Below are 22,272 nucleotides of genomic sequence, written 5' to 3' on the forward strand. Positions count from 1 at the left end.
CTAGAGGATCATCTTATATATATTATCATATATCTTAATGGGCTCCTGCTTGACTCTTGGCCTGAACTTAGCCCCCATTGTGAAAATGACAATTCTGACCTGGCCTGTTTCGCTTGACTCATGGCTGGAGCCACAAGTTAGAAAGATGGGAACTCCTGTGGGAAAGAGAGGCTTCAGGAGGGCAGCCCCAGCAACAGGCATGGACAAAGCTGTCCCAGAAAGGGCTCCTCTTTCCCCTGCACAAAGTCAGAACAAGTGAGCCCCAATGGATTAGCCATGTGGATGGTTAACATTTTCCTATTTCTGGATGAGAGCTGTTAGCCTTGCTTCCTGGAATCTAAACAAGGTTCAAAACAAAATTCCAAACAAAGGGATCCTCTGCTTCCCCAGATCTCAAGTCCATTCCCTGAGAAGAGAGAGCCAAGATACTCCTCCTCTGATGATTTTCCCAGCAGAGCCCCAGGCCTTCCTCCTGCACCTTCCTGGTCCAATTGTTGTGAACATCCTCATGGGGTTAGATTTTTATTCCTCTTAACCCCTTTCTTCACATCCTCATAATGATGCAAGGAAAAGATTGTTTTCTTAATAGCAATTATTCGGGGCTTTTAGATGGCCCACAGTTCAATGGTCTCCCCTAAAAGCCTGATCTATCAGCATCCAGCTGAGCAAGGTGAAAAAGAGTGTAGACCAAGGTGAGGGGCCCCACATCCAAGCCTGATGCTGTGCCTGCCTCAGCGGGAGACTGAGAGGCTTTGTGGTGGATTGAGGGTGGGGTTCATCAGCTGTCAAATGGGAAAGGAACTCCTGACATAAGGGTTTTCCATAGTGGCTGTGAAGAGAAAACTAGAAAGATCCCTGAAACCATTTTGTTAATTTGAAACACTGGGAAGCATGGCGTGTGTTTCATTAAACTGAGTCCACACAACTGGGGGAAACATTTGGTCAAAGAGAGGGAAATTCATCTCATCCTGGAATAAAGGGAAAGAATTCAAGACCAGGTTGCCTTCCTCTATGAAGTTAGGCTGCTTTGAAATCCCTTTCATTCAGATCCTCATAAGCCTGTGAAAGGAAGAGGCAGGATGAAATGCTTATTGCATTTGCAAGAGAAGGGTTGGAGACTGAGAAGGAGGCCTGGCCTGCTCTCCTCAGCCAGGTCCCTACATGAGTGCTTCTCTGCAAGGAGAGGGAAACTGGGGACAAAGACCAGCTTCATTTAGCATCCTTGTAATTGGCCGAGAAGGACCACGCCCTGCAATCCACAGGACAACAGAGCTCTCGGAATATTCCCAGGCAGGGAAAGGCTGACAGAAACAAACTGTAGGAAGGTCCAGCAGACCTGCATGAAAAGAGAGATGACGGGCTTGTCACATGGGTAGGTATATGTGAATAATGATAATGCAAGTTAACATACATGGACAACTTCATACAGTTGCACCACATGAGTATTTTAAAGGATTTACTCATTTAACACACACAACCACCCAGAGGGGCAGGTCCTGTCATTGTCTCCATCTAAAGATGAAGAACTTGAGGGTCTAGGAAGCCAAGTAGATTTCCAAAAGTTGCATAGTTGGCAAGTGGTAGAGTCAGGATTCAGAACTCAGTGGACTGAATCCAGAGCTGGGTTCTTGACTGGGACACCACTGAGTATTCCTAATCTTTCATCTGGCAAACAATAATACAATCTACATTTGTAGAGACCCGGAGTAGGAAGAGTGGAAGAAATCCTGAAGATGACCTGAGGATTTCATTCAAAAGAGTTTGATTAAGCACAAGCTATGGGCAGGCACTAGGTTGGGATCTAGGTTGGGTGGGGAGAGTAGCCCAGTGGTAGAGTCAACAGACAGGGTAACTTCTTTCATGGAGCTAACATTTCATTGGAGGAGAAAGATAACAAATAAGCAACAAATTAATTAGCAACAGAAGTGGAAGGGGGACAGGTAAAGTGCAGAAAATGCCAGGATATAACATCACAGGCTTGGGAAACCCCTGATTTCTCCATCCACTTGTCCAGCCACCACCTTTTACATTTGAAGAAAACTCAAGTACAAAACTTATACTCTGGAAGCTACAAAACATCATTGAAAGAAATTAAAGATCTCAGTGAAGGAAAAACATCTATGTTCATGAATCTGGAAGACTAAATTTTGTTAAGATGGCAGGACTCCCCAAATTAATCTATAGATTCAACATAATCTCTATCAAAATCCCAGCAGCTTCTTCACTGGAAATTGACAAGCTGACACTAAAATTCATATAGAGACTTAGGAACTCAGAATGGCAAAAACAGTCTTGAAGACAAAAGGCAAAGTTCTCAATTTTGTGCTTCTTGATCTCAAAAGTTACTGTAGAGCAATGGTAATCAAGACAGTAAAGTACTAATATAAGGATAGATCATTTTAATAGAATTGAGCCCACATCAACTGATTTTCCACAAGGGTACCAAATCAATGGAGGAAAAAAATAGTCTTTCAACAAATGGTGCTGGGAGAATTGCAAAAGAATGAAGCTGGATCCCTACCTCACACTGTATATATAAATTAACTCACAGTAATGGAAACAGAGCATTGCCTTTAACTAATGAAATTGGTTCATTTTGATAATGAGGCAGTTTTTGGCCTTCTGAAGAAAGTGTCAAATTTTGGCCCTCAAAAGGCCTGGGATAAAAGAGCCCACATTTTCCTTGTGACCCTCCAGGGTAAGCTAAGGTGGTCACCAACCCCTCTAACCGAGCTAAAGTAATTCAAGTCTTCCATTTCTGAGGGATCCCTCAGCCACATTATATCCTCAAACCTCAGTAGAGTTAAGAGGTTGGTCAGGCCTGGCTTTCTATTCACCCGGCTTCCACTAAGTATAAAACAACATGCTCTATGTAACCCTGGTTTTTTTTGTAACAATTATACCAAACAACTATTATCCACGTTATCGACTAAATTGTGACCATCTCTCCAAATTCATGGATAGGACTAGAACAACCCTACTTACAGTTAAAAAGATCCTGTTGATCTTGAAGAGCTTGGCCTTCAGAAGATACTAGAAACATACAATCAGCTGGTAGCAGATGTTATATCAATATGGGCAACCTACAGAGAAGCAGGCCCACTCTCCAATTTTCTGTCATTTTCTAAAATCTGAAGAGAACATCTCACATCATCACTGAAAATGCTAGCATTTCTTGCACCTGAATTAAGGCTCAAGGAAGGTGGGGAGAAAAGGGGGAGTCACTGCAAGGCCTCAGACCTGTGACTTCTCACCCTTCACAATGGGAGGTGGTAGAAGACCATCAACCCTCACTCTTCATGGCTGAATCCTGACTCATCATCTCATTGATTCATAATATAATTATGCTCACAAGTAAGTAGCACTGTCACTAGCTCATCGGAACATTTGCCAAGTAGGTTGAAGTCAGAATGAAAATGTCCCTCCCGCTAGCACTTTCTCTTAGAAAACAGAACAAAACCCTTTCCCTAACCCTATCTTTTTGAGACTACATGGCCCCCACTTTCATAAGAAATAGAGAAAAGGTTACCATATATGCAAAGGTTAGAAAAGGTCCATTAGATGCAATTTCTTTATACTTCGGCAATTTCAGCAAAAAATCAAGGGACGGGTGACACAACATTGACAAACCATAAAGCAAGGCTGACTCAAGTCAGAAGGAAGCTTGTACAGCTGTTACAACAAGTTCATTGTGCAACATTAAGGAAAGAAAGAATTACTATGGGATGGGAAGTGGGGTTGAAGGAATGTCAGGGGGCTGGAAGAAAATTATCATAAACAATAGAGATCTTTATGCCGCCCTGCTAGGCACAAGCCAAGCTTGGCTAAAAGTAACTTTGCTAGCCAAGCTGGGCTCAAATTAGCTTTCCTGCTGGTAGAGTTAGCATAGAAATAAAGAAATTTTGAACTAGAAGTTCTTTTAGGAAAGACCCAGTCTAGAACATATCTATCTAGCTTTTAAAGCCCCATCTATCTGAAAAGACTTTTCTTTTAGATTTGAATCATTTTTTTTTTTTTAGAAGAGATATAACTTGGAGCTCAATAAGTAACAACAAAGTTCACTTACTGCATGCTTATTTTGAACCAGGCATGGAGTGCTTTGTGTATATCTCATTTGTTCCCACAACTGTCCAGCAAGTCAGCACTGTAATTGTTCCTTTTTTACAGATGAAGAAACAGAGGTACACAAGGATGAAATACTTGCCAGGGTCACACAGCTTGGTTGCTATAGAGTACGTCACAAGAAGAGCTTCCCTGTTGGAAGCAGGGTAGAGGGCAGGGTTCAGAGTGAGGAAATCCCCGCAGCTCATCCTGCTCGCCCCACAGCTCACATGACCCTGTTTGAAGACCTCTGATAAGAAAACTGGGAGATGGAAGTAGAAAATTGCAGCGGCAGCTGGGTCCCAACTTTCTGGGCTGCTAGGTCAGTCCAGGGCACAGCTAGGGCTCCTGTGTCTCAGGTAGTCACGGCGAGGAGGAGTCAGCTCACAGGAGAAGGCCCTCACCTACACTGTGACACTCTCCAGCATGGGGGTGAGCGTGCTGAACGTCTTCCTGAAGTCACATCACGGAGAGCAGGAAAGACCCCAGTGCGTCACTTACCCTGTCTCCATAGGAGAGCCAAGCTCTTTCCCTGGGGAGATGGTAATCAGACTCTATTCTTAACCCTCATGAGAATCCACTTCTGACTGGCTATGAGGAGATGAATAAGGAGAACCCAGACTACTACCCAGTGGGGACCACAGCACTGGTTTGGACCATTACTCTGCCCACGGACCAGTAAAGTATACGGGACCTTAAGCTCACTTCCTCACTTGTATCAAGTTATGACCCATACACTGAGCTTCCATCCCATTGCTTATGGCAGGAGATGGCTTAAATAAATAACCTAGATTGTTCTACTGGGGAAGAAAAAAATAAAAGAAGAAGGAAAGAAAACCAGAAGATAATCTGAGTTACTAAAGGTCAAGGAAGGATAAAAATGTGACAAAGATAAATATTTTAATACATACTTTTAAGGAAAGTCAGTACTTTTTTTTTAAAATACATACTTACTTTTAAGGAAAGAAAGGGAAATCCTTAGGATCCAGAAACAAGCATAGAAATTGAAGGCCTATGAATAAATGGGAGCAGATTCCATGGGAACCCTGGGGGTTCTCAGTCAGATGAGTCGGAGCTAGGGCTGGAATTCTAATTCCCCTTCCTCCTTCCTAGAGATGACTTTGGGATTAGGTCAAGCAGCATAGCTGGAAGATTGCTACTTGCATACAGCCTGAAGTCTGGAAGTGTTGCTATTCCATCAAAAAGGGATTTGAAAACTTCCTTCCACCTTCCAAGGACCCCCCCAGAGGAGCTATGCATCTGCCTGAGGACTTGTGTGGAAAAATCAAAACCCAGTCCAGCTCCTTGAGAAGGTATGAGATCTGAATTTACCCTAAAGGCTCTAGGTATGCCAGTCAAGGGCAAAAACTAGCCCCTGGATGTTAATTCTCTAGAGAGACAACAGACAAAATCACAAAACCTACTCTTCCACAGTGTAGGATTCATGAGAAACCCAATTTTTTTTAATGTTAAAGATTGCTCAGAGTATGGTTGACCCTTGAATAACACAAGTTTGAACTGCATGGGTACACTTAAGTGTATTTTTGATAAATAGAGTACTGTAAATGTATTTTCTCTTCCTTATGATTTTCTCTTTTTTAAAGATTATTTATTTATTTATTCATGAGAGACAGAGACAGAGAGGCAGAGGGAGAAGCAGACTCCCCACTGAGCAAGGAGTCCAATGTGGGACTCAATCCCAAGATGCCGGGATCATGACCTAAGCCACAGGCAGATGCTTAACCATCTGAGCCCCCCAGGCACCCTTCTCTTTTTTTTTTTTTTCTTTTTAAAGATTTTATTTATTTATTTGACAGAGATCACAAGTAGTCAGAGAGGCAGGTGGGGGGGCAGGGGAAAGGGAGCAGACTCCCTGCCGAGCAGAGAGCCCGATGCGGGGCTCGATCCCAGGACCCTGAGATCATGACCTGAGCCAAAGGCAGAGAGGCTTAACCCACTGAGCCACCCAGGTGCCCCCTTCTCTCTCTCTCTTTTTTTTTTAACTCAAAACATTTAATTGGTTGATTTTCACAAGCTGTACATGACATTTCTAACCATCACAATTCAGTGAAGTACAAAATGGTACATTTTAGGCTGCAGGAAGGGAAGGCAAGCAATCGTGGTGGCTGGTCCAAGGGTAGGAGTGGGGGAAAGTTATTTTTTTAAACCGAACTCCTCATTTCAGTGTGCAAAGAACTTACTTTGATCTCTATTAAATTGTATTGAAAACAAGTGGACTAATTAAAAAGCAAAGACTACTCTATGTTGGGGTGGAAATAGGAAGAAAGCACGAGTCCTTCAAAGCAGGAGGGAGACAGTTGGGGGAAGGTTCTGTGGTTCACGCTGCTTCATTTCTACTTTCGGTGGTCTTAGGAAGGGTCAGTTCTTCTCTTTCTACGCCTTTGGATATGCGTGGAAGGTTCACCAGCTGCCCACACGATCATCTCGACTTTCCCCCCAAAGTTTTTCTGCCACTCCCTTTCTCATTTGGCTTCTTCTCCAGCTTCTATCTCTTTTTCCCTTTGTTGCTTCCTTTCATGCATCTCTTTGACTTCTCTTTCCTTTTAGTTTCCAGGTCAGCAAAGAGTTTTATGGTCTGTTCTTTTTTTTTTCTTTTTAAGATTTTATTCATTTATTTGAGACAGAGAGAGCACCCATGTGCGTGCACGCACGGAGGGGAGGGGCAGAGGGAGAGGGAGAAGCAGACTCCCCACTGAGCAGGAAGCCTGTCAGAGGTTCAATCCCAGGTCCTTGGAATTGTGACCTGAGCCAAAAGGCAGGCGCGCCCCTGATCTGTTCTTATCTACTGCTTGTTTGAACAACTCAGAATAATCCTACCCCACCTTCGTGGGGTTTCCTTCGTCCTTCATTGCTTCTTTCACTCTCACTGTGTGATTTGTGTATTCTTTTACTGCTTGAATGAGATTCACAGCCCTTTTCTTTGGTTCCTGACCCGGGAGCAACTTGTAAGCTTTGTCCACAGCCTCAAAAGACTTTTGTGCTCTCAACATCATCTTGATTCCAGTCAAGATACACTAATATGAAACTCTGTCGAAACTTCTTTTTTATTCCTTCATCTGTCACTTCAGGATCCATCTGAAGAACCTCAAATGGGTTCAAAGTGAAGTTAGAGGAGCCAGAACAGGTCAGTCTTTCAAGCTGATTTTTGGATGTTAGAACTAAGTCTCTCTTCTCTATTCGTTTTACTTCATTGTAGAAGGTCATAAATGCTTCCTCAGGGCTCCTTCTCCTAGCAGGAGACCCGCTCTTTCCTAGGGTTACCATTTCTCCTTCCTGATGATTGTCTTAACTACGTTTTTTTTTTTCTCAAGCTTACTTTATTGTAAGAATACAGTATATAATACATAAAACATACAAAATATGGGTTAATCAACTGTTTATGTTATCAGTAAGGGTTCTGGTCAATAGTAGGAATTAATAGTTAAGTTTGGGGAATATAAAAGTTACACACAGATTTTCAACTGTGCAATGGGTCAGCATTCTTAACCCCTGCATTGTTCAAGGGTCAACCATAGATCACAGAGAGATACAAATCACACAAGGAAATTAACTGCTGAGACAGAAAACCAGCAAATGCATCCAGCCCATATATCAGCATTGCAAGAATGGGAAATAATAGAGTTGGAAATGAAAGAATAAGCAGGTCAAAGCAATTTAAAAGATTTTTAAACTGGGGCACACAGATGGCTCAGTGGTTAAATGTCTGACTCTTGATCTTGGCTCAGATCTCAATCTCAGGGTTATGAGTTCAAGCCCTATGTTTGACTCCACACTGGGCATGGCCTACTTAAATATTATATATAATTATATATATATATATATACATATATATATGTTTAAACTTAGGAACCATAATGAAAGAATAGACTATTATGAAAGGGAAAGAGACAGATTTGATAAATAGCAAAATTCAACTCCTGGAAACAAAAAACAAAGGCCCTTCAATTAAGGACTCACTGGATAAGTCAAACAAAAGATTCAGCATAGCAGAGGAAAAAATTCATGAACCCGAGCACAGATCTGCAGAAACCACTCAGAATGTAGCATGGGGAAACAAGTAAATGGAAGAATTAACCAAGAAAGATGGAAGATAGAATGAGATGTCCAGCATAATCTACTAAAACTTCCACAGGAGGGACTCATGAGTCAGTATTCACAAGGAAAATGATGGAGAATATTCCAGAATTGAAGACATGAATCTTCAGATTGAAAATGCACACCAAGTTCTAAAGAGGGTAAGTAAAAATAACACGTCTTGTTAAATATGATTTCTATTTCTTTAAAGGCTTTATGTGTTCAGGTCTTTCCTCCTAATCCTTCTTTCTGGGTTTAATTTCTACTTCATCTAAATGTTCAATTTTATTGAATGAAAGAACTAAAGAAAAGTATAAGAACTATAGATTAATAAGATAAAAACAAATACTATATAAAGGAGGAAAGAATAGCGATAAATGATAAAATCAATGAGATAGTTCTGTGTTTTTAGAGTTCACTTCCTTATTGTAAAACTAGATACTGCTTGCTTCTGTGACAGACTAGTTTCCCATGTGCAGATCAGAAATCCACTTCTGGGTCATTTCACTCTCAGTGAACTGTCTATGCAGTCAGTAAAGTTGCTCAGGGAGATAGACCAGCACAGGGAGGGAGCCTGTGGGAAGTGGAAGGAGACCAGCAAATGCCAGAAACCAGATACCAAATCAAAGGAATGCAGACTAACAGTGACACCCAGTGGTCAGACCACCTGCATAGCCCACAGGATGATTCCCAGAACCTTTACACCCTGGCTGCGGCTTTGTGGTCATGTGGTTTGTGGGCTTTTTCTCTTATTGCTGTGTTTTGGGGAGGTCTGTGATCTAGAGCATGTTTGGGTGGGGGAATGAGCCAGTTTCCCTGTCCCCTCCTTCTTCCACCTCTCCCCATCTCCTGGCTCACCCTCCCTTTCCCTAGGCAATGTGCAGTCTCTGGGGATGGGATGCCGCAGGTGACCAGGTGGAGAAGGCAACAGAAGACACTGTAAAAATAAGGAGAAGTTCTCACGCCACCACTGCAGTACAGGAGGCAATGTTCATGGCGAGAGTGGAGCCTCTACAACTAAGCCGGCTAAAATGTAATAAATTAATTGAGTGGCACTAACTTACTGAAGTTCAGGGAGGGGTATAAGATATTGGAGGGCCAGTATAGACAATCTATTTTATCACAAAAAAGACTTGATGAAATTAGACCTGGTTAGATCCAACTCATTTCTGCAAAGAGAGCTGTGGGTATGTTTCTAAACTCTTGAGCAACAGCCAGCTTGGAGATTATGCTAAGGAAATGCTGTCCGAGATGCAAAAGCTCATAAGAAAATTATAAAATCTGACACCTGTCCCACCATCCAATTAGGATGGTCTCTCAAGTTACCACCAATAATAACCACAAAATAAGAACTAGCACGTATTGATCATACACATACACACTGGGCCAGGAACCACACTAAGGGTCTCACACATTAGCTCATATAGATTCATGACAATCCTATTAGGCAAGTATTAATATTATACACATTTTACAGATGAGAAAACTGAGGCATAGGCAGAGAAATCAATGTGTCCTAAGTCATACAGCTGGCGAACTGATGGAAACACATGACGTTCTCACATGGCCCCCAAATACCTTTGAGGCAGTCTGAACCTTGGGAGATGTAGATGATCCCAGGTGAAAACATGACAAAGGGTATCAAAAGTAGTGGGAAAGAAATGGATGAAGACTTGGCAGTCAAATACGCAATGTACGCTTAGCAGATAGTACAGAGTCCATATGAGCTACGGCCAAAAAAAAATTATATGGGAGTATCATGAGTCATGATGGTAGGGGGTGGAACATGGCAGGCAGATTGGGCTGCATTTCTCATGTCAGCCTGAAGAGATTTAAATTAACCTTGTAGGCAATGGTAAGTGATGGAAGATTTATAAACAAGTAAATGTCATAGCCAAAATTAATTACAATGATGTATTTGGTTGTGGTGTCTAGACTGTATGCAGATGAAGTATGAGTTTGAGTATGGGTCATATTCTTCCACACATTTTGTCTTTCTCTATAAAGTACCAAGTGCAGGAGGAAAAAAAAATCTATGGTGATAAGATATAGTGTTCTCTAAACATTGATTATGTCAAGATGATTGTTTTTCGGATGACCTTTCCTTTTACTGATATTTTTGTGTTCTTTCAATTGTGTGAGATTTTTGTTGTTGTTGTTCTTTTCATTACTAAGGGTGTTAAGACCACCAACTGCGAATGTAGAATTTCTATTCCTCCCTTGAATTCTCCCAATTGCTTCTTTGGACTTCAAGGATCTATTACTGTGCCCACACAGTAATGATGACATATCTTTTCATTACCACGGCCACTCCAGCCTTGTTGCTGCTTACGGTTTACATATCTTTTCCAATCCATTTGCTTTTAATCTGTTTTTATGTTTAAAGTGTATATCTCATGAAGAGTATTCGTTAGGTCTCAACTTTTTCTTTAGTTCTGACAATCACTCCCTATGATTCAGAGTGTTGTTTTACAGGGTTCTGGCCCCCATGTTTTGTGATGAGAAGTCAGATGTCTTTGGAATTATTTTGTAATGAAAAAGTATTCATGACACTTGTTAAACATGATAAGAAATGGTCTATTCAAGAAGGGACTATTATAATGGGGTTTTGCAGTAGGGAAGAGAGGTCAGCCTCAATCCCAAATACAACAAAGAAAAGTGAAAACTTACAGCCAAGTGGTAGGATGGGGGAAGTAAGTGGAAAATTACTGAGACAAAACATCAGGAATAGGATTCTCGCTAAGCTTGCTCAACAGAGTTCTTGCTGAAGGCAAGCCAGAGTGATAAGATATTGAGGGTAGATAAGGAATTTGATCAGACGATCAGATACTAAGTAAAAAATTTTTGCTAAACTGACACAGCAGGATTCTTCTTTTTATTATTATTATTATGATTATGTTATGTTAGTTACCAAACAGTACATGATTAGTTTTTTATATAGTGTTCCAGGAATTGTTTATGTATAACACCCAGTGCTCCATGCATTATGTGCCTTCCTTAAGACCCATCACTGGGCTCGCCCATCCCCCTCCACCCTCTCCTATAAAACCCTGTTTGTTTCTTGGAATCCGCAGCCTTTCATGGTTCATCTCCCCCTCCGATTCCCCTCCCTTCACTTTTCCCTTCCTTTTCCTAACATCTTCATATTATTCCTTACGTACCACAAGTAAGGGCAACCATATGATAATTGACTTTCTCTGCTTGACTTATTTCACTCAGCATAATCTCCTCCAGTTCCATCCATGTTGATACAAAAGCTAGGTATTCATCCTTTCTGATGGAGGCATATTATTCCATTGTATATATGGACCATATCTTCTTTATCTATTTGTCCGTTGAAGGGCATCTTGGCTCTTTCGACACAGTTTGGCGACTGTGTCCATTGCTGCTATGAACATTGGAGTACAGATGGCGCTTCTTTTCACTACATCTGTATCTTTGGGGTAAATACCAAGTAGTGCAATTGCAGGGTCATAAGGTAGCTCTATTTTTAATTTTTTGAGGGATCTTCACACTGTCTTCCAAACTGGCTGCACCAACTTGCATTCCCACCAACAGTGTAAAAGGGTTCCCCTTTCTCCACAGTCTCACCAACATTTGTTGCTTCTTGCCTTGTTAATTTTTGCCATTCTATCTGGTGTAGGATGGTATCTCAGTGTGGTTTTGATTTTAATTTCCCTGATGGCTAGTGATGAGGAACATTTTCTCATGTGTCTGTTAGCCAATCAGCAGGATTCTTCTTAACCCTAGACTAGGTAGGTGGACCAAGGACAGAGCCTAAGGTTGGAACCTAATCAGAAAAAAGACTCAGAGGAGCTTGACTCAAGTTTGGTCAAAGTAGAGTTTGTCATATTCCCCCGTATGTCCTGTGCCTTTTCCCCTAGCTCTTTCAATATTTTCATTTTACCTTAGGTTTGTAATGCTTTTACTATAATATGACTAGATATAGTTTTATTCTAATTTATCTTGTGGAGCTTCTTGAATTTATACCTTTGAGAAGATTTCTGCCCCATTCTCTCTCTCCTCTTATTTGAGGAGTCCAGTTATGCAGGGAGTCTATAGTGTTACACCTTTCGATATCGTCTTCCATGTCCGTGAGGCTCTGTTGATTTTTTAAAAATTTTTTGGAAGAGTTTCAGGTTTACAACAAAGTTGAGAAGATGACACAGAGATTTCCAATATACCCACTACCCACCCCCACATGCATGGCCTCTGTTGTTAACATGACTCAACCAGAATGGTACAATTCTTACCAAGGATGAACCCACACTGACACAGCATAATCACCCTAAGTCATAGTTTTAGGATTCATTCTCTTTTTTAAAATATCTTATTATTTATTTGACAAAGAAAGTGAGATCACAAGTAAGGAGAGAGGCAGGCAGAAGCAGGCTCCCTACTTAGCAGAAAGCCCGATGCGGGGCTCAATGCCAGGACCCTGAGATCATGACCCAAGCCAAAGGCAGAAGCTTAACCCACTGAGCCATCCAGGTGCCCCAGAACTCATTCTTGGTGTTGGATATGTTATGGCTTTCAACAATGTATAATGACACAGAGCCATCAATATAACATCATATAAAATATTTTCACTGTTTTAAAAATCCTCTGTGTTCTGCTTATTCATCACAACCCTCCTCCTCCATAACCACAGATCATTTCACTGTCTCCATAGTTTCGCCTGTTCCAGAGTGTCATATAGTTGGAATCATACAGTACATAGACTTCAGAGTGACTTCTTTCACTTAGTGATACGCACTTAAGTTTCCTCAATCTTTCTATGGCTTGATAACTTATTTCTTTTTAGCATTGAACAATATTCTCTTGTCTGGATGAGCCACCGTTTATTTATCCTTTTACCTACTGAGGAACATCTTGGTTGCTTCCAACTTTTGGCAATTATAAACCTATTATAAACAGCTATGTGCAATTTTTTACTGGAACACAAAATTTCAACTACCTAGACCAACTACCTTTACACCAAGAGGTATAATTACTGGATCTTATGATAAGAGTATATTTAGTTTTCTAAGAAGCCACTAAACTGTATTCCAAATTGTTGGTACCATTTGCATTTCCACTAACAATGAATGAGATTTCCTGTTCCTCCACACCAGCATTTGGTGGTGTTAGTGTTCTAGATGTTAGTCATTCTACTACATATGTAGTGGTATTAATTTGCATTTCCCTAATGACAAATGATGAAGAACATCTTTTCATATGCCTGTTTCCTTCTGCATGCCTTATTTGGTGAGGTGTCTGTTAAGGTCTTTGGCCTATTCTTTAATTGGGCTGTTTTCTTATTGTTGAGTTTTAATAGTTCTTTGCGTATTTTGGACACCAGACCTTTATCAGATACATTCTTTGCAAATGTGTTCTCCCAGTCTGTGGCTTGTCTTCTCATTCTCTTGACATTGTCTTTCCCAAAATCAGTTGTTTCATTTTGTTTTTAACTTTAATATAGTCCAGTTTATCAATTATTTCTTCCATGGATCATGTCTTTGGTGTAGTATCTAAGAAGGCATCACTATACCCAAGGTCATCTAGGCTTTCTCCTATGTTATCATCTAGGAGTTTTATAGTTTCATGTTTTACACTTAGGGTTGTCATCCATTTTGATTAATTATTAGGAAGGGTGTAAGGTCTGTGTCTACACCAGACACAGGTCTAGGTGTCTAGTTATTCCAGCACCATTTGTTGAGAAGACTATCTTTGTTCCATTCTTTTGCCTTTGCCCCTTTATCAAAGAACAGTTGACTATATTTATACAAGTCTATTTCCTGGGCTTTCTATTCTGCTCCATTAATCTATTTGTCTTTTGCCAATTCCACACTGTCTTGATTACTGAAGCTTTATAGTAAGTCTTGAAATCAGGTAACATCAGTCCTCCAATTTTGTTCTTCTCTTTCTATATTTTGTCAGCTATTCTGAGTCATTTGACTCTTCAAAAAGTTTTAGAATCAGTTTATCAATATCCATAAAATAACTTGCTGGGATTTTAATTGAGATCGCATTGAATCTATAGATCAAACTAGGAAGAACAGCTGAACAGCTTAACAATATTGAGTCTTCCTATTCATGAACACGGAATATATCTCCATTTATGTAGTTCTTCTTTGATTTCATTTATCAGAGTCAGATAAATGATTTCATTTATCACATTTCCTCATAAAGAACTTGTACATATTTTGTTAAATTTAAACTCAAGTATTTCCTTCTGGTGGGTGCTAATGTAAATGGTATTGTGTTTTTAATTCGAATTCCATTTGTTTACTGTTAGTATTTAGAAAAGCAATTGACTTTATATGTTAACCTTGTATCTTACAACCTTGATATAATCACTTATTATATATTGGTGATGAATGACAGTTTTAAGTATTCCTTCCCAACCTGTATACTTTTGGTTTCCTTTTCTTGCCTTACTCATTAGCAAAGACTTCCAGTATAATGTTGAAACAGAATTGTGAGTAAGTGGTATGCTTACCTTGTACCTGATCTTAGAAGGAAAGTCTTGAGTTTCTCACAGTTAAGTATGATGTTAGCTGTAGGTTTCGTGTAGTTTTTATCAAGCTGAGGCAGTTTCCCTCTATTCTTAGCTTACTAAGAGTTTTTCTCATGCATGAGTGTTAGATTTTATTAAATGTGTTTTCTGCATCTATTCACATGATCATGTGATTTTTCTGTAGGATAGATTACATTAATTGATTTTGAATATTAAATCTGTTTGCATATCTGGGAAAAATCGCAGTTGGTCATGATAAAAATATCTTTCTATACTATTTTGATTCAATTTGTTAATATTTTGTTGAGAACTTCTGCATCTATGCCCATGTAAGATATTGGCCTGTTTTTGTACGGTTTGGGTATTGAGGTAATGCTGGCATCATAGATTGAATTAGGAGGTATTTCCTCTGCTTCTATCTTCTAAAAGATTTTAGAGCTTTGGTATAATTTCTAACCTAAACATCTGGTACAATTCACCCATGAACTCATCTGGGTCTGGTTCTTGCTGTTTTGGAAGGTTCTTAATTATTGCTTCAATTTCTTTAATAGATATGGTCCTATTTGAATCATCTATTTCTTCTTGTGTGACTTTGGACAGATTGTTCATTTCAAAGAATTGGTCCATTTTGTCTGCATTATCAGATTTGTGGGCATAGTGTTATTCATGGTATTCCTTTATTATCCTTTAATTTCCATGGGATCTGTAAAAATGACCCCTTTTCATTTCTAACATTAGTGATTTGTGTCCTCCTTCTTTTTTTCATCTATTTTACTTTTTATTTGTTTAATGATCTTTTCAAAGGCCAGTGTTTGGTTTCATTGTTTTTTCTCTATTGACCTCCTGTTTTCCATTTCACTGATCTCAGCTCTAATTATTATTATTCCTTTTCCTCTACTTACTTTGGATTTTATTTGCTCTTCTTTTTCTAGTTTCCTAAAGTGGAAACTTAGATATCAATTTTAGTCTTTCCTTTTTTTTTTTTTAAACATTCAGTGTTATAAATTTCTCTCTAATCCTGCATTCACTGCATCCCACAAATTTTGATAAGTTATGATTTCAATTTCATTGAGTTCAAAATATTTTTTAAATTTCTCTTGAATTTTTCTTGAGATTTCTTCTATAATCCATGTATTATTTAAAATTGTGTTGTTTAATCTCCACATATGCTGGGATTTTTCAGTTATCTTTCTATTATTAATTTTTAGATTAATTTGATGGTAGTGTGACAGCAGAAATTGTATGATTCTCTTAAATTTGCTAAGGTGTGTTTTAAAATTTTTAGAAGTATTCCTAATGTTAAATATAATCATTAAAAAATAGTCAAACCAAAAGAAGGTGGGAAAAAAGGAAAAAGGAACAAAGAACAAATGGAACCAAAGAAATAATAATTGGGGCATCTGGGTGACTCATTCAGTTAAGCATCAACTCTTGATTTCCACTTAGGTCATGATCTCAGGGTCTTGAGATCAAATCCTGATTTGGGCTCTGTGCTGAGTGTGGAGCCTGTTTAAGATTCTCTCTCCCTGGGGCACCTGGGTGGCTCAGTGGGTTAAAGCCTCTGCCTTCAGCTCGGGTCATGATCCCAGGGTCCTGGGATTGAGCCCCACATCGGGCTCTGTGCTCAGCAGGGAGCCTTCTTCCCTTCCTTTCTCTCTGCCTGCCTCTCTGCCTACTTGGGATCTCTGTCAAATAAACAAATAAAATCTTTAAAAAAAAAAAAAAAGATTCTCTTTCTGCCCCTCCCCCAAATGCTTATGGGTGTGTACATGTGCTTTCTCTCTCTCTCTCTCTAAATATCAACAACAACAATAACAAGTAGACCCAAACAAATAATAATTACATTAAATGAAAATGGCCTAAACGCTCCATTTAAAATTCAGAGATTGCCAGAGTGGATAAAGGGAATCAAATATATAAATATAAAGACAAACTAGGTTAAAAATAAGAGGATAAAAATATAAATGCCATTCAAACAGCAATTAAAAAAATACTAAAACACATCAAAAAAAAAAGACAATCAAAGGAAATGCCTCATATCAATTAAAGTGAATTTCAAAACAAGGAACATGACCAGGGAACATGAATAAAGGGGTTAATTTATTTTAAAAACATATCAGTCTTCAAAGTTGGGACATTCGGTTGCTCAGTCATTTAAGCATCTGACTCTTGATCTCAGCTCAGGTCTTGATCTCAGGGACATTAGTTAGGCCCTGCATTAGACTCCATGCTGGGTATGAGGCCTGCTTAAAAAGAAAAAAAAAGTATATGTACTGGGGCACTTGAGTGGGTCAGTCAGTAGGGTGTGTGACTCTTGATCTCCAGGTTGTGAGTTTGAGCCCCACGTTAAGTACAGAGATTACATAAAAATGAAATCTTAAAAAAAAAAAAAAAAAAAACTACCACCACCACCAAAAATCAGTAAGCATACAGAAGACTTGAACAACACTTTTGATCAACTTGGTCCAATTGACACTTATATAACAATGCCCCCCCCCAAAGTTGGAAAAGACAGTCTTTTCAAGCTCAGACAGAACATTCACCAAGAAGAACATATTCTGAGACAAAAAAACAAATGCCAAGAAATTTTAAAAATTGAAATCATTCAAGAATGTTCTCTGAACACAAAGGAATTGAATTGGAAACCAATAAAAGAGAAATATCAGCAAAATCCCCAGATATGTGCAAATTAAACAAAACACTCCTAAATAACTCAAGGGATGAGGGAGAAATCACAAGGGAAATTAAAAAATAGTTTGCAATGAAGTCAACCTATGAAAATTTGGGGGATACAGCAAAAACAGTACTTAAAGGGAACTTCAGAACATTACATGCTTATATGAGAATAGAAGACAGTTTCAAATCAGTTATTTAAGCAACACAACAAAACAAGGAAGGCGAAGGAGGAAAGAAAATAGTAAAGATAAGGAAGGGCAGGAATCACAGAAACTGAACAAACACATGGACATTTAATTTAAATTTATTGTGATTTGATAATAAGTCAAATCCTTGTGTTATATATCTTCATATTCTACAATGCTGTATGTCAATTATATCTCAGTAAAACTGGGAAAAAATCGAGAAGACCAATAAAACTACACAGCTGCTTATTTGAAAACAAACAAACAAACAAACAAACAGGGGTGCTCGGGTGGCTCAGTGGGTTGAAGCTTCTGGCTTCGGCTCATGTCATAATCCCTTGGTCCTGAGATGGAGCCCAGCATCGGCCTCTCTGCTCAGGGGGGAGCCTGCCTCCCCCTCTCTCTCTCTGCCTGCCTCTCTGCCTACTTGTGATCTGTCTGTCAAATAAATAAAATCTTTAAGAAAAAAAGAAAAAAAATAGTAAAAGCCAAAGGACAGAGGACAGACTGCTTCCTGGGAGGCAGAAACAACTGTCTGTGTCTACACCATCCTTCAGGGGTGAGAGACCAAGGGACATGAGCTTGAACAGGCTGGTGGGGGCACTTTTCTAACAGTGCCTCTTCTCCAACCGCCTAGCAGACACGGGAGGGACCCAAAGCCAGCTCAGTGCACAATGGAGCCTTTGAGATCCGGCTGCTGCAAGAGGCCCAAGGAGGAGGAGAGGGGCAGCCCAGCCCTCAGGACCCAGAGTCCTTACCATCTCAGGCCTCTGACTGAGGAGCAGCGCTCCTCCCTGCCTCTCTGCAGATCGCTTCAGGCCTATCAGGCTCTGGCACATTCCTCACATTCTAGGACTGAGATACACAGGTTCATGCGGGGGAGGCCAGGGTCAGGGAGGAGGGCAGAGACCATCCCAGACATCCAGGCTGCTGTTCTCGTTCCCCTCGGACTGACTGGGCCCACACTGACTCGCCTGCCAATGAGAAAGCCATTCCCACCCAGCGTCTCTCTGGGCACACCTCTCTGGGCTCTCTGAGTGAAGGTGGGGCTGTGAACCCCAGCAGCACCCGGGAGCGACTCCTCACTGGTGAGTGTGGGGGGCCCCACCTCTCCTCCCAAAGCTTTGGTCCGAAGGGATCTGGGAAATGGCCCGGATGGAGCCCAGCGCCTTAGAGATGGAGCATCCCCGTCTGGGAAGAGCATGTGCAAATCTACTTGCACAAAACGAGCCTCATTTGCCTTGTGGATAAGTCAGAAGAGCAGAAGAATGCAGCTGACGTAGGAGCTGAACTTCAGAAGCCTCCCGTGAGATCTCACAAAGGAAGCGGAAAAAGTACGCGCTGAATCCAAACAAGGTTAGACAGGTGGATGACTAATTTAAAGACCACTAATAAATTACTTAATGCTTCCTTGGGCGCGGCTTTCTTTCTTTCTTTTTTTTTTTTTAATTGATGTGTAGTTGACATACAATGTTATGTTTGTTTCAAGGATACAACGTAAAGACTCAACCATTTTATACATTTTGCAGTGCTCACCAGGGTAAGCGTAGATACCGTCTGTCACCGTATAACGTTATTAAATATTATTGACATATTTCTTATGCTGTACTTTTCATCCCTCTGACTTCTTCTGGAAGTTTATACCTCTTAATCCCCTTCATCTATTTTGCTATCCCCTACGCCCCCTGGCCACCACCAGTTCATTCTCTGTATTTAAGAGCTGTTTCTATGGTGTATGTTTATATGTGTGTTCATTTGTTCTACCTTTTAGATTCCACGGATCAGTGAAATCATATGGTATTTGTCTTTCTCTGTCTGACTTATTTCACTTAGCATCATACAATCCAAGTTCATATTGTCAGAAATGAGAAGATTTCATCCTTTCTATGGATGAATAATATTCCGTTGTATGTAAATACCACTTCTGTACCCATTTATCGATCGATGGGCACAAGCTGATTCCATATCCTGGCCATTGTAAATAATGCTGCAAGCAACATAGGGGTGCATATCTTTTTAAATCGGTGTTTTGTGTTCCTTTTCTTTGGGGAAGTACCCAGCAGTGGAATTTCTAGACCACATAGTATTTCTAGTTTTAATATTTTGAGGAAACTCCACAGTTTCCCACGGTGACTGCACCAGTGTACATTCCCACCACCATGAATCAGGATTCCCCTTTCTCCACATCTTGGATGCTATTTCCTGAGTACATTCTTAGACCAGTTCTTATCCCATTCCAGGCCAAAGTTGAATAAAAAGTTGAATGAAGTTTTGGCACAAGTTCAGGCTTTTAAACAATATTGAATGAGCACCTACTCTGTACTGGGCGCTAGTAAGTGAAAACAGAGCCCCTGCCTTCACAGAACCCGTAATCCATCGGAAACCTAGAGGTCAGAGTGTCTCATAAATAATTATATAATAAGGGCTATAATGAGGGGGAAGGAAGGCACAGTAAGAGTATATAAAAGAGGAGGCATCTAGGCTAGGGTATCAGGGAGGACTTCCCCACAGAAGTGACTCCAACTAACATCTGAACAATAAGTAAGAGTTACACAGACAAAGATGGGAGGGAGGGGCGCCTGGGTCGTTCAGTCTGTTAAGCATCAGCCTTTGGATCAGGTCATGATCCCAAGGTCCTGGGATCGAGCCCCACGTCCATCAGGCTCCCTGCTCAGTGGAGAGCCTGCAAATCTCTCCCTCTGCCCTTTCCCCTTGCTTGTGCCCCACCCCTTAAAATAAGTAAGTAAAATCTTTAAAAAAAAAAAAGGAGGGAAGGAAAAGAATTCCAGAGGGACCAGCATGTTCCTTAGAGGTCTTGTGCCTGGAGGGAAACGACAAGTGTGAGGGAATGAAAGGCCACTGAGCACTGGGCGAGGAGCCAGGAAGAGCCGCATTAACCTGCTAGAATGTAAGCTCCGTGAAGGTAGAGAATTTTTATTATTTTGCCCACTGCTGTGTCCCCCAGCGACTCCCACACAGTAGATACTGAGAGATCTTGAATGAATGAGTGAATGCTGGTGTAGGAAGCTGGCAAAGTACTTGAGTTATAGGGGACAGGAACAATAGAAATGGTATAGGGTTTTCAGCAAAGGGATGTTGTGAACAGATTTCTGTTTCATAGCTTCTTGTTTCTTTAGAGATTTTATGATGAATGGGTGTTGAATTTTGCTAAAATACTTCATCTGCATCATTGAAATAGTTGTTTTTCTTTTCTCATCTGCTGATATGGTAAATTACATTGATTGATTTTCAGATGTTGAACCAACCTTGCATCCCCCACTTGTTCATTAAGTGTTAGCCTTTCAATACGTTGCTGGATTTGATTTGCTAACATGTTGCCGAGGACTTTTGCATCTCTGTCCATGAGGTATATTTGGGATTTAGATTTCTTTTCATGTAATGTCTTTGTCTGATTTTGGTGTCAGGTTAATATTGGCTTCATAAATAAATTGGAAAATATTCTACCCTCTTCCATTTTTTTTTTTGAAAAATTTCTCTAGAATGGTATTATTTCTTCCTTTAGTATTTGCCAAAATTCACCACCAAACTTACATGGCCTAGGAGTTTTCTCCTTTGGAAATCTTATAGCTACAAATTTAATTTTTTAAATACATATAGCACTACTCAGCCTATATTTCTTTGGGGTTTTTTTGTTGGTTTTTTTTTTGTTTTGTTTTTGTTTTTTTTTAAGATTGATTGATTCGAGAGAGAAAAAGAGAGGATGTGCATGCAAGAGCACAAGTTGGGGAGGGGCAGAGAGAGAAAGAGATTCCTCAAGCAGACTCCCCGCTGAACACAGAGCCCGAAGCAGGGCTGGATCCCAGGACCCTGAGCCCATAAGCTGAGCTGAAATCAAAAGTCGGCTGCTTAACTGACTGCACCACCCATGCATCCCTATTTGTTTCCTCTTGAGTGAGCTTTGGAAATTTCGGTCTTTCAGGCAATTTTTCCACTTCATGTAAGTTCTCAAGTTCATCAACATGAAGTTGGTCATAATATTCTGTCACTAACCTTTTAATTTCTGTAGGATCTATAATAAAGTCCTTTCTTTCATTTATGATGTTGCTAACTGGCATATTCTCTCTTCTTTTTCCTTGATTAGACTGCTAGAAATTTATAAATTATGGTTCCATTGATTTTTCTCTATTGTTTTTCTATTTTTTACTTCATTGATTTCCGTTGTTTCCTTCCTTTGGCTTCCTTTGTGTTTAACCTGCTTTCCTTTTATAATTTCTTAAGGTAGTAGTGAAGATCATTGTTGTGAGACTTTCCTTCTTCATAAGTAATTAATTCTATACATCTTCCCCTGAGCATTTCTTTAGCTACATCACATTTTTTTTAATATGTTGTGTTTCCATTTGTTTAACTTAAAATACATTAGAATTTCCTTCATGGTTCCTTCTTTGATCCATGGGTTATTTAGAAGTGTATTTTTTTAATTTCTAATTATTTAGAGCTTTTTGCTATATCTTTCTTTTACTCACTTATAGTTTAATCTTATTATTATCAAAGAACATGTTTTGTATTATTTAACTTCTTATAAATTTGTAGAGATTAGTTTTCTGGCCCAGAATATAAATTACCTTAGTAAATGTTCCCATGTATATCTGATAAGAATGCTTATTTTGCTTTTTTTTTTTTTTTAACTTTGCCATCAGGTTCTATATATGTTAATTAAGTCAGGTTGACAGATAGCACCTTTCAGCTCATCAACCA

The 22,272-nt window shown here is 39.8% G+C and overlaps 1 pseudogene; it reads right to left on the bottom strand.

Moving 5' to 3' along the window:
- Positions 1-6,399: 6,399 nt before the first annotated feature.
- LOC101688686 lies at positions 6,400-7,386 on the bottom strand (annotated as a pseudogene).
- Between the last annotated feature and the right edge of the window lie 14,886 nt (positions 7,387-22,272).

This window comes from Mustela putorius, unplaced genomic scaffold, assembly GCF_011764305.1.
Source record: "Mustela putorius furo isolate JIRA1106 unplaced genomic scaffold, ASM1176430v1.1 tig00000407_pilon_pilon_pilon, whole genome shotgun sequence".
NCBI classification, from domain to species: Eukaryota; Metazoa; Chordata; class Mammalia; order Carnivora; family Mustelidae; genus Mustela; species Mustela putorius.